Genomic DNA, 9,884 nt, shown 5'->3' with positions numbered 1-9,884 from the left:
TGACATATACAATTAGGAATTTACTTAAATGATGTATGGAAATGCAAACCAACTCTGAGTGTACTGTTTCAATCCTATCCCCTGCACTTAACCACAGAAATACGCCAAAATAAACAATGATGCTTTTTATTTTTAAAGCCATTCTCTTGAGAAACAAACGTTTCCGTTACACCAAATCTGCTTTTTAAAATCTGAATACTCTCTCACTCTCTCTCTCTCTCTCTCTCTATCACCCCTAGCCTGCCCGTGTTCTTTTATTTGCCCCGTCCTGCACAGAAACTCTTCATGAATTTTAATTATTTAGTTTAATATAAAAAGTGCATCTCCTTCCAGAGTACGTAGGTAGTTCCTAAGATTGTTCTAATTACACCTTAAATTCAAATACATCTTCAGCTGTAGAAAAGACTTCCCTCAATTACTAATTTCAATATGATAAAACTCAGATACTGCTGAAAATAGAAAAAAAAAAAACTTGTGGAAAATATGTAACATTTCAAAAATGTATCTGCAGTGTGTTGCACTCCACCCTATATTCTAACATTATTCTGCTTGTGAGTGGGGGTGTATTGAGATATATACAGATACAGACAGACAGACAGAAAGAAAGACAGATAAAGTATGCCTGCACCAATAAAAGCACAAAGTAGTCTGATAATTAAAATAATTATCAGTGTTTGTTCAAAACCATGCCCCAGTTTGCTATTCAGGGCTGGCGTTTGCTTCCCCACAGACTGGCAAGTCAGTCTGAGCGGGGCTGTAATGAAAAGTTGGCACACAGTCCTCTCCTCCATCTTATCCCCAGCTGGCACGCAGAGATACAAACAAAGGTATTTCAGCCTCGTACAGCCATATATTCAGGACTGGTAGACAGAGAGAGAGATGTAGAGACAGGGGGAGGGTGTATGTGTGTGTGTGTGAGGACGGATGGGGGGGTACAAAATAGCAGCGTTGCGCATAATGAGGTCCCTGACAACCGTAGAACAACAACAACAAAAAAAGTTCCTTGGCATGTTGGATTTTTCCAGCCCGCCTCAATTGACCTGTAAACCTTTGTGACTGGAACAAATGCAAATAGCGCTGACTTGCTCACAGAAAATACTAAAGGGTATTCAAATTAGCCCCTGCCAACAATACCCTACTGCCCAAAGCATGGTGAATATACAGTCTGGGCTTCAATGGCGCAATGTCTGAGAGCCAACAGAGGGGTGAGACTAGTGCTCTACCAGTCTGGCAGGGACGCACAATCGACTTTCATTTATTCTCCTCTGTGGTTTTAATTAAACGCATCTAATCGCTTGCTTTCTCTCCGTTTCCACATAACTTTTAAGCCACTGCACTATCCCCTGCCAACCACCCAGTCCTATTTTATACTAAACTCAGTGCCCAACAGTGTTTCTTTTTTTTTTTCTCCACGATTATTATTATTATTGTAAGACAAATTAAGTAATTTCATGTTGTAGAGCAAGTGCTTTGGTAACGTTTTTGGCCTGCACTGATTCGTAGCACAGTTTGTTTTTGAAAACTATTATTTTAAATGCTTTCATGGACGGTACTTTTCATTCTCTGCCAATACAAATGCACAGGCACACACATACATAAATCTTTATAAGTGTAAAATATATAATGACAAGATATTTCACAGTTTTCCATATGCCACACATAAAAGTCTGCATTCTTGAATTTGTTTTACAGCAAATACTTCTCTGACTATATATATCTATTTAGATTTGCTGAATATTTTTAATTTCATGAATAATATTCAGCAAATCCTGAATGTGCACTTGATACTGCCAAAAAACAGTGAAAGTATGTATTTTTATTTTTTTGATGCTACGAAGGCAACATCACCATTTAAAATAAACTGAAAATACTAGTTAAAAAAAATTAAAAAAATTATAAGCTCAGAATGAGGGTTACCAGAGAACTACACTCTCTTCACAAAGCTTGCCATTTGACAAAAACATTCAAAACTGAGCATTTAAACTCTGTCATCTTTAATCATCTCAATTGTTCCAGTTCTCGTGTTAACTGCTCTACTACAAATAAACTTCTCAAGGGTGGAACTGTTTCCACTGCAATTGTTTAAATTAAATAGGACACAAATCTTAAGTAGGTTAATTAAAGTAATACATTTTAAAGACAGATAATGAGCCAGTATTTAAAAAGGTCAAATCCTATTGATGACACCTGTTACAAATGATCAACATACATTTTATAATCTAAACACACACGTGTGCACACACACTCATGCACATATGCAAACACACACACACGCACTTACTTCTTTAATATAATTATTGTATTAACAAATAACTGAGCTAAAACATTAATTTTGTGTACTATTTGATACTTTGAGGTAGAAAATGTTATTCTTAACAACAGTTATTTAAAAAAAAATTGCCACCTTTAATGTTGATAAATATATAAATATACAGTATAGATTTTAGATCCCGTTTTAATCTGCATAAATAACAGATTTACAGTAAAACAGTGAAAGTTAGCATCCTATCAGTAATAGAAATGGATCAACAGAACTAAGATTTATTAAATTAATATAAAGAAAAAATGACATAAAAAAATTGTAAATTAAAGAATATTAAATAAAGTTAAAAAAAAAAAAGCTTGGCTAAACAAGACATAATGGAGCCCATGGCAGTTGTCGCTAATATCAGACTGTGAAAGTATGCATGACAGCTTTGTCTATATATAAGCTCAAGCTGTCTGCATTTTAATCCACAATACTAACCCTTCAGTTCAGTCACCATACATTATATTATACTATTTTAGGGCTTATATTTTCATTTTCTTTATGTTTTCCAAAAGAAATTCAATATAATACAAATGCAACATTTATCAGGAAAATAAAAGTGACTAACTATCATTCTGCTAGGACTACAACAAAATGTACTTTTTACAAACAACTTAAATTCCTCATCTGAAGGGAATTCAAATACATTTAACAATCATGGCGACAAAATTAATGTAAAATGCACTATTGATACATTAGTGATCACAAATGTAATGTATTGGATTAAAGCAATGTCATACAGCATGTGGTACAAATCTTAGCACCACATATATAAAGTTAGAAAGAGAAATTAAGGATATTATTGTCCTGGGCAAATTTCTACATACCTGTTGTACTCATTTTAATATATATATATACACACACACACACACACACACAAACACATATATGTAATACACTGACTCATACACAAAATTACTGAGGAGAAGTAAAATAAAACAAATTGTGAAGTTCATATGTAACAAACTAGTCATGGAGAAATAAGTTTGCAAGCCTTTGAGATAATATAATAATAATATATTGAGTAATATTTTGCCAAGAAAACTGTGAATTATATAAATAATAAATTATAACAGCAGGTTATGAAATTAAATGAACAGATCAGTTAAATGTATTCTCAACAAGTTACATTTAGAGATAAAGGTCATAGCTTGGACATCTATTGGAAACATAATTGCGGCATGAAGAAGCCACACATATACATACATACATACATACATACATACATACATACATACATACAATCAACCATAAATTGATCAAATTAGCATATTTAATTATGAAGAAATCGCATTTCACATTTCTGTTCTAATTTGTTAGTACACGTTTGCATATCCATTATCATGGACAAACTGCTTTACAGTATTATACAATTCATAAATACAAAAAGTAATCACGAATACTTTGTGCATTAGCAATGATCGACTTAAAGTCAGTAGCTAATGTTTGTAAACAGGAAACGTCAAAATAATTTTCACATCTTAATACATTTTTTGTCTTCTTTTATTTACTTATAATTGTATTTAAATTCTCTTTCATAGACTCATTAAATGCACAGTTTGAAGAAATTAAACATTGAGTAAAATTGTTACATTTCATAGTTCAGCAGAAACCAACACTGAAGATAAACAATAAAGAAAAGGTTTGGATCAATGCATTGCAGATGCCTAAAAAAGTTTGTAATAAATCATTTTGTACTGTTTTTTTTCATTTGACTGACTCCAATGGTCGATTTATGTCATTTTTAGAAATATTTAACTTCAATTTGAGTACTTGTTTTTAAGTTTAAAAAAAGTTATTGAATTAAGTTTTGGTTTCAGTGGACAATGTGTACCACTTGTTCTACCTCCATATAAGTTACAGTTAACTTCCACATTTTAAAAACAAAATACACTTCTCTCCTTTTTTTTAACGTTTAAACCTTTTTCAATTTTATGTTTTTAGAAAATGTCTTTTAAAGTTACCCTGTTAATGTATTTCACATACAAACAGATGACTATGATGACACTTTTAATTTATATAAAGGGGACCAAACAATTTAAGTGTTTCATTACACACGTAATAGGCAGTCAATTAGTGAAATAGGCCTTTTCATTTAAACTGATACTCAACTGGGGACTATCATAGTTTACCACAAATGTAAATGTATGATTTCAAATAATAAATATTATTATTATTACATTAATATGTTTCATACTTAACCGAACATAATGAATAGCATTTCTTCATCACAAATTAATTCCTTTAATATATACTATTCATTTGGGTATATCTCTTTAAGTCTTCATTTTGGTTTCTTTCAGGCTGAAAAACGAAGTTTGTGTAATATTTGGCTTTGATAGGCCCTTTTTTGTCTTTTCCTTACTCGCTTTTTGCGTTTCTTCTTTCCATTTTCAGATTTTATTTTCAAAGGTACTGAGTGTCTCAAATCCTCTCTGTAAGTTAGCAAGCAATTTGTCTGACACCCAAACTACCCAGAATGCTCAGCAGAGGCCTGGTTTTGTTCCCTGTGTTAACTGTTAAGATGCACACTCAACACAAGATGGACCCCTTCGTCGCTCCCAGGCAGAAGACAAGCCCCTATCAGTTACAAACAGAGAATTCTGGAGTCCGACACTGAAATGTACTAAGCAGAGGAACTGCCATTCAACTTTTCAAAGCACTGACAAAGAATCATTCATCTATCTGCACAACTTAAATCTCATATAGACACACTGGTCTGTAAATGTGACCTCATAAGTAGGAAAAAAAATAGCTTGGTGACATTTATCGCAATGTGATCAAGGTATACACACAGAATCAACTTCTGGTTTCAAAACAGACCAAAAATTACTCAATTCCACAAAAGGAACATCAGTCTCTCGTAGGCCTTTTACTGGATTTCTTCACATGAGCAAAAGCTTATATCACCTGCCTACAAACAGGGAGTAATAACAGTCAGTTCATGTCAAATAATGTAATCAGCATGTATGGGCAAACTAGTGAGAACAGCAGATGAGAGCTTTAAAGTATCCTGTTTCATGCCCTCCCATCATGACCAGGTGAATCACTCCAATGTGACTTTTGGGACTTTCAAGAAGACACTGAAAGCCTCAGATTGTCAAAGAATTTTCAAATGCAATTATAAAGCACTTAACACATATTTTGTCTACATCTTTCTGAGACATATTAAGGTTTGGAAAACTGAATGGTCCTGAACCATTTTGAATCTGTAATGTATTCTCTTTCCAACATAAATCTCTTTAAACATCATTGGAAATGTCTTATGCTTATTTATGGATACATATAGGTTCCCATATATGACATATATATTTAACATATAGACATCATACATTTTTGAAAGGAGACCTATATGAGAATTAGCAGACTGGAAAAGCCAGATATACTTATTTCATAATTCAAAGTATCAATGTCAGGCCTTCAAAGGTTTCTAAGTTTACCTACGTGGAAAAAAAAAGCCTTTAGTCTTTCATTAAAGAAATCTGCCAACCATTGTGGAGATCACAGACAGAATCACGGAACTCAGGCACTCGAACACATTACAACAACGTCAGTTTAAATAAACACTATATATATATATATATATTTAAATACACTGAAATAGCACAGTGTTTGCATAACAAGAGGCTTCAAGAAATGCACATCATGGGAATACATTAAAAAACTATTTTTAACAACTTTCAGCCAACATACACAACCTTAAATTGTTGATGTCGATATTAAAACACAAAAACTTTTGCTCTCTTCCCAACCCCCCGCTATCGCTCCCTCCCCACTCTTGTTCTCATTTTCTCTACATTCTCCCCCACTTTTTAAAACAGAAAAATACGAAATCAGGAAAAAAGTTATCTGAAAACGGATTTCATAGGGCTAATAATGTACTGCAGAAAAAAAACAATTGTGACTAGTTTTGAGAACACTGATTTCACATTCAGCAAATGTTTATTTTTTGTATCGTCTCTCGTGTATTTCCCATAATAACTATGACAAGGATCTGGAGAAGAAAAAAACAGAATTTACTGATTACAAAGACAGCGCTGTGTGTGTGTGTGGGGGGGGGGGGCGACATTTCAAATAATGGATCATAATATGGTATATTTTAAGAGCAAACCAGTGCTAGGCTTAAGGTTTATTTTTTTTACTTTAAGTTTAAAATTTTGGAAAGGAACTTGGTGATTTTAGCCCCAACTGTATATGACTGTATGTTGTCATTTTAGATTCAACAACAAAAAATACATATATAATGGAAAATGGTTTTGTATTACTTGAGTTATGTGAAGTGATGGTGAGCCTGGCATGGGTCAGATAAAGTTGTTCTCCATGGGGCAAAGGTCACACAAAGTGCTTATTTAACTTCCTGGGCTGAAATGTGTAAATAATTCACCTTTATTGCAATGACATTCTCTCCAGTAGTTACTCTTAACTGAATCAGAGCTCCAAGCATTGCTCTGCATTAAAAAAGAAAGTGTACACTAGACAAGTATAGACAATGGCTGACTATCCATCACCAACGCTGTATCTCTTTTCAAGAAGCAAAGGCAGACGACGTCTCGAGTTTTGCTCTTGAGGTCTCTCTCCTGGCCTCACCTCACTTGATACAACACAACAATCTATATATAGCCCAGGATCATATTTGCTTAATCTCCAGGTGCCCTGAATCAGTTTGCTTTCTTTCTTCTCTTTTTTCAAAAGCAGACTTTGGAAATACTTTACAGGGCGTCACATTTTATTTATGAAAGTCTTTATGTAATTTACACTGCTTTGCTTGTAATTGGTGAACGTGTCACACCAGTCTCTTAGGCATTTCCCATTTTGTAAACATGTTCTTTCCTTTGAAGTTAACAAAGGGGGCAGCTTACATTAAGATCAACGGATAGATATTCCACAACTCACACAATTCATAGAAGCAAAGGGCACAGCAATACGGTACCAATCATCTAAAGGCTTTTTTTTTTATCCTGTTAATCCATTTTGTTCAGATTTCTGCCATTCCTGCTGCTAGAGCTGCAGCAGGCCTGCCTAGAAGTCTTTGACTGTGTTCGTCATTACTCTGGATGCAAGATGAAATCCAAAATGGGTCATGTGGCCGGCATGGCAACATCTGGAGAACACCTGCTCAGTCACATGACGGAGCCATTTCCAGAGCTATCTGTTAAAGCAAAGTCAGTGTGCAGAATCAGATAGGAGGGCTGCACTGTATCCCATAGGTGTTGAGGAGCAGCCAAGAAATGCAGTTTCCAGCATAACCCTGCCACTCAGAGGAAGTGGGAAGTGCTGTCACAGGACCTATGTTTTGCGCTACTTTTCCTCAGGCATGGAGCTGAAAGCTTTATGAAACCAATAGCACAAATGATAGTGACAATGTCTAAATGTCTAAATGTTTTCTCAGTAGGCTTCGTATGTTTGTTTGCTTTACATTCCTGCTTGTAGGCCTCATTACACAGAGGCTAGTAATGAAGATTACCTACACAGACAATTGACTATTACGAGGCAATGTTATGTGAAAGAGCAACTTCTTTTTTGGGAGCAAGTATAACAAAATCTATCTACTTTTATTGTTATTATTATAGGTATTCTGATGATGATTATTAATAGTAGTAGTAGTTGTAGTAGTTGCTACAGCAATACTATGTGAATAAAATCCATCAGCTCTACTCATTCATACCACTGTCTGTTAGTTTCTATAAGCCCTATACCTACTGATGGTCACTGACGCAGAGAGGGAAGGTGTTTAATCAGTCCTGCTCAGATTGGGAAGTGCATTCACAATGATGTGTCGGAATCACTATATGATGAAGAAGAAATAATAAAACATGATGGGCCCGATATTAATGTTTTGTTGTAATTTTTAAAAGGAATACAATATGTTAAAATAGCACAACCTAAAGAAATATAATAGGCACCACACAAATTTGAGTCCGATGTCCTGTCACACACACATGCACGTTCACTGTCTTCACCTAATCTTTAAATAGGGATGAAAAAGACCTTTATTTCATTATCAATCAATCAATCAATCAATCAATTTTTATTTGTATAGCGCCCTTCGCAGGGTAGCCACAGAGCGCTTTACAGTCTGGTAAACAGTACAACATACAACATACAACATTAGTCCCATGAGTATTTGGTATGGTTGTTGAAGTTATTGCCATGAACACATCTGGCCACATTGCCAAAATGTGTTGCATACTTTTTCCCAACTTGCATTCACATCACACTAACAGTCATTCATTAGTGCATGACTCGTAATGAATGTGCGATAACAGTGTGACAATCGGGAGGTGTAAACTTGCATGTAAATGCCAACATTGATGCCAACTTCAGGCTTTATTAGAAAGAAAAGGGAAAAATCATTGTATTATGAGGTACTATAAGGAAAACACCACTCAACAATTGTAAAAAACAATAGAGATGCGTTGTGAGTTTGCACTGTGTTTTAACAAGAATAGGAAATTGCAAGGTGAGCAGAACAGGGTAAGGGCTAAGTTCCAGTAAAAGCATGCACGTTGATCAGTAGCAGACAAGAAGGAATCACCTGTATATCACAGTCTTATTTAATGTTTTAGTGCTCAGGCAGATTGTACCGTAAACAGTAAAACAAGTTGGATTTCATTATTAACATCAATACATTGTTGTATTTTTAAAAATTCTGTCTGTGGTGGTTTGTCTGTGGTGCTGTGGCACTTTCCTCTAATCTTTCTCTCACTTGTGTTTTTACTCCTGTATGATGCAATCTTGATGATGAAAATAGAAATGCAATTACAATTTTACTGCTTCATTGCACTTTGCCTTTGAATAACAGGCTCTCTTTTAAATGTACTATACTCTTTACAGAAAAATAAAAAACAAAAACAAGAAAGCAAATGATCATTATGATTCAAGTCAGACTCAGAATAATAAAATATCTAATTAAAGAAAAAACAACAGCGCGGTGGCTAAAGGCACTATTGGAATATAGAGGGCACAGAGGATTCATAAGACTGGTTAATGAGTCAAGGATCTCGTTCCACTACTGGCTTACAATTCACTCATCAAGGAGACATATGAACTTCATCTGTACAGCCTCGACGTTATATTCATTGCTCAGCAATTCTACTAATAAAAAATGGATGGTTTTCTGTATTCGTGGTAATTAAAAAGATATTTAACACGCTTGCCCGTCCTCTTGCTCACTCAGGGCGATTAAGAAGAATGAAATATTATTTCTGAATGCTCTGGTGTGCGCATAAAAAGAAAGAAAAGAAGAACTTCCCTCAAAACTCAATAAATTGTTATCCTTACCACTGTAAAAAAACCTTCCTTTATCTTTATAACTCCAAAAAAACACTCCCCCCCCACCCAAGTCTTTCTCTACTCAGGAAAAGCTAAAGTGTCCTCCTTACCACTCCATTAGTTTTTAATTTATCGTAATCTATCGAGAACGGTGTCCTGTGGCTTTAGTCATATTCGTGAGTGTTACAGCTGATGAGTAATGTTCTTTTTCGAACTAGTCTCACTTTTATCCTAGCACATTGAAAAAAAAAACGTCACACCTTTCCTACAATGTCAGCTAAACCACTGTAGTAAAAAAACACAT

The sequence above is a fragment of the Amia ocellicauda genome, chromosome 15 (assembly GCF_036373705.1).
Source record: "Amia ocellicauda isolate fAmiCal2 chromosome 15, fAmiCal2.hap1, whole genome shotgun sequence".
Taxonomy (NCBI): Eukaryota; Metazoa; Chordata; class Actinopteri; order Amiiformes; family Amiidae; genus Amia; species Amia ocellicauda.
Note: the sequence above shows the minus strand (reverse complement) of the source record.